This window comes from Benincasa hispida, chromosome 8, assembly GCF_009727055.1.
Source record: "Benincasa hispida cultivar B227 chromosome 8, ASM972705v1, whole genome shotgun sequence".
Lineage (NCBI taxonomy): Eukaryota > Viridiplantae > Streptophyta > Magnoliopsida > Cucurbitales > Cucurbitaceae > Benincasa > Benincasa hispida.
The window spans coordinates 40,569,054-40,572,505 of NC_052356.1; the positions used below are offsets into that span (position 1 = coordinate 40,569,054).

General features: G+C 35.2%; 1 long non-coding RNA gene across 2 annotated transcripts; it reads right to left on the reverse strand.

The window, feature by feature from the left end:
* Window positions 1-807: 807 nt before the first annotated feature.
* On the reverse strand, window positions 808-2,972 carry LOC120082719. Of its 2 annotated transcripts, XR_005483251.1 has the most exons (3): window positions 2,837-2,972; window positions 2,240-2,604; window positions 808-1,015 (listed from the first exon to the last, which is right to left on the reverse strand). It is a non-coding gene; the product is annotated as an uncharacterized LOC120082719 (long non-coding RNA). The 2 variants fall into 2 exon arrangements; XR_005483250.1 differs by lacking the exon at window positions 808-1,015 and having other exon boundaries at window positions 1,928-2,604.
* Window positions 2,973-3,452: the final 480 nt, after the last annotated feature.

Consider the following 3,452-nt stretch of genomic DNA (forward strand, 5'->3'; position numbering starts at 1 on the left):
AAAATAGAGAGGAAAGAAGATGATGTACGTACAACAAAGGACACCTGAAATTTAAGAAAAATTCAATAGTTGACTTGTCAATATCTATTATATTTGTAAATATTTTAAAAAGGTACTCTATTTTTAAATTTTTTTCCCCTGATTTTTCTATCTATTACAATTTTCCAAGAATATTTCAGATTCGTTTGATTTTTTTGTTCACATTTCTTATACGTGAAGAAGACTAATTTGTTATTAGAAAACATATGGGATAAAACTTTTAATAGTACCCATGGGAACAAATTTTATTTTATTTTATTTATTTATTAATTTTTTTTTGGGTAATTCAAGCGAGAATGGGAGATCGATCAAACTACCAATGTTCAACATGTATTACTGCCAAGACGCCCCAAATAAGTTATTATTGGGTTGGGTCGCATGTAAGTTTAGTAAAATTATCAGCAAATATATATTTAACATCGTGTTTCATCGAACACATGCTGCTAAGGATAACAACGAACAACCATGCCAATTCAATAGCTAATGTTTAATGATATATAATTCTAATATAAAATTTGATTTAATTTTTTGAAAAGACCAAACCAAACCGACCGAATAACAATGGTTTTCTCTAAATGCAAACTGAAATTGCCAAACCAAATCAATTCTACCCCAAACCGGTGGCGGCTTTGGTCAGTTTGAGCAGTTTTTTTTTTTTTTTTTTTTCCTTCCTAGTTTTTCAATTCTTCCCTTGCACCCCTACTTCAAGGTAGGGAACTAAACAAGGCACTTGAAAGGTCAATAACTAAATTCTGAATCAACGCAATCTATCTTTATAATGAAGGCAGAGCTAGAAATTTTTGTAAGGAGCCACGAAGTATTTAGTTCTACAATTTTTAGGATAATAAATTCGAAAGAAAATTATCTCAAATATCAATACATGCATTTTAGAAATTACGACAAGTTGAAAGGGAAGTTCACTCCTTTCTTGGCTCCACTCCTTTTTTTCGCAATTGTTTAAGCCAATTTGCACCCTCTGCACGTTATGAAGAAAATCCAAGGTTTGAGACTTAAAGTGGGAGCAAATTGATGTTTGAGCACAAAGTGATATGTTTGATATATGTATGCAAAGGAATGATTTAGTAATGTGATGACGGGCATTACAAGCCATACCAAAGGAGCTAAATAAACTTTTAATAACGTGAGGAAATCATCTCTTTCAGTGATGATGCATGAAAGTATTATAATCCACATGTGCTAACCATGAAATTTGGCCTTTAAAAGATTAGCTTGCACATGAGTTAAATTGTGACCATCACATATTTCTGCACCGTAATGGAGGGAGTAGCATATTCCCACTATGACAAGCTATTGTAGATGATTTTCACGACACTTTGTTTCAATGAAGAGAGATGACAAATCACATGAATCCTTATTTAGATGCTTACAAGATGTTTATAGAGAGTTAGTGAGTAGTAGGTTCCCAATTGTGAGCATCACATATGAACCCTTATTTAGATCCTTACAAGATGGTTTAGTGTCATAAGTCGAGACTCGATAGTAATAGGTTCTCGATACGACAAGTAATTTGTAGGTGTGGAAAATGAGTTTGTGTCAATGACGTGAAAGATGACAAATAACAGTGGTCGAAAAATATGAATTTAGATTAAGCTCTAGTAGAAAGAAGGCTAAGACCAGTCCTTTTTTAGAATACAACAGATTCCTTTTAAAGTAAAATTATAAATAACTAGTCAAGTTGAATTTCTATTACTCCTCACTGATGCAGGCATGCCAATCACACTTTAATCAAAGACCCAAGTAATATAATGAAAAGATTAAATGCATAAAGAGAATACTACATTGAAACTAAGATGAAGGTAGATAAGCCTTTCTTTTTAGGTTGGGGGGGTAGGAACCATCACATTTAGTATGAGAACAAAATAGTGTATTTTTAGATCCAAAAAAAGTCAATTCAGTTCAATGAGAACTACTTTAAAACAACCAATCAATTCAAATTCGATAGAAGTAGCACAGTTAAGGCAGCTACTAAGTGAAAATATATTCTTTTTCCTCTGAGCAGAATCCTCCTACATTACAGTGTCTTCCCAGTTGTAATTAACAAGCCAAGAAGATTTTCCATGACATTTAAAACTTCAATTCACCTCTTGAAGTTGATCAGTAGCATATAATATAGCAGAAAACATCATATACATGCCTAAATCCTTGCAATTCCAAACTAAGAGATCATTTGAAAACTCACATTGTGAGGCGAATCTGATCATTTTGTTCCAGTTTCTTGGGGAGTCTTTGCCACTATTGAAATTGCATGTAATCCAGACTGAAGCTCTTCAGCCAACGCTTCATACACCATTCTATGGCGCTTCACGAGGCTCTGCCCTTCAAATTTTGGTGACACAATCTTCACATTGAAATGAGTCTCTCCAGCGCTGCCCTTCACAGCCGCATGCCCAGCGTGTTGGTGCGAAACGTCCTCGATTTCCAAAAAACTCGCTGATAGTGTTGATTGCAACTTCGTCTTCATCCTATTAGCCCTCGACAGCACCGCGTTTGCCCCTCGTGAAGCCATACTGTTCGATGAAATGTCTGAACGATCCCCTGCGATTCCTGTTTTTCGTCAATTCCAAGATTTGCAACCATGAAAAGAAAGTTTCAGAGAATTGAATGCTTCAATGGTAAAATTGTAGAATCTATAGTATACTTTTCTCCGTTTTTATTCGAATAACAGAAAAAATTTATCATCAATGAACGAACAAGAGGAAGGGGAAATTCGAAAATTGACGAGAAATCATTGAAGATTTGTAACAATAAATATTGTTGATGGACACATAGTACTGACCGGCGTTACTCGAAGCAGCCCCCTCGACGTTCGGAGACCGTCGGCTTTTGGCAGTGGACTGCGCTTCAATTCGACGCAATTCGGCACGAACCTTTTGGTCTCTGCAAGCAATGTTGAGAAGTGTTAAGAAAATAGTTAAATTACTTTGCCAAATATGCTAGCATGGATAAAATATTAACTAGGGAATGTTTGACCGGTCAAATTACGTTCTCAAATTAGATGAAATTATAAATCATTATTATTATTTTTTTTAGAATAGGTGATATTATTATAAAACAAGAAGGGATCCCACCATCCGATATCAAGGCATCAAAGCAACAAAACACAAGCAAAGACAGGGCAACAAAATCAAAACAAAGCCAACAAGATAAGACCATAACAAAACCAAAACATAAACATAAAACCCCCGAACCACTAGGGAGAAAGTTAGAGAAAAGAAACCAAAGCCCCACAAACTAAGGACAACAGTAAAACAAAGAACAACGACAAGTTAAAAAAGAAGAAACAACCGTAAACACACTAGATAAGACCAAGAAGATCAACCTGCCAGGAAGCAGCTCGAGCACGAACCGTAGAGACCATAAAGTAAAATAGAACAGACACAGACCTCGGTCGA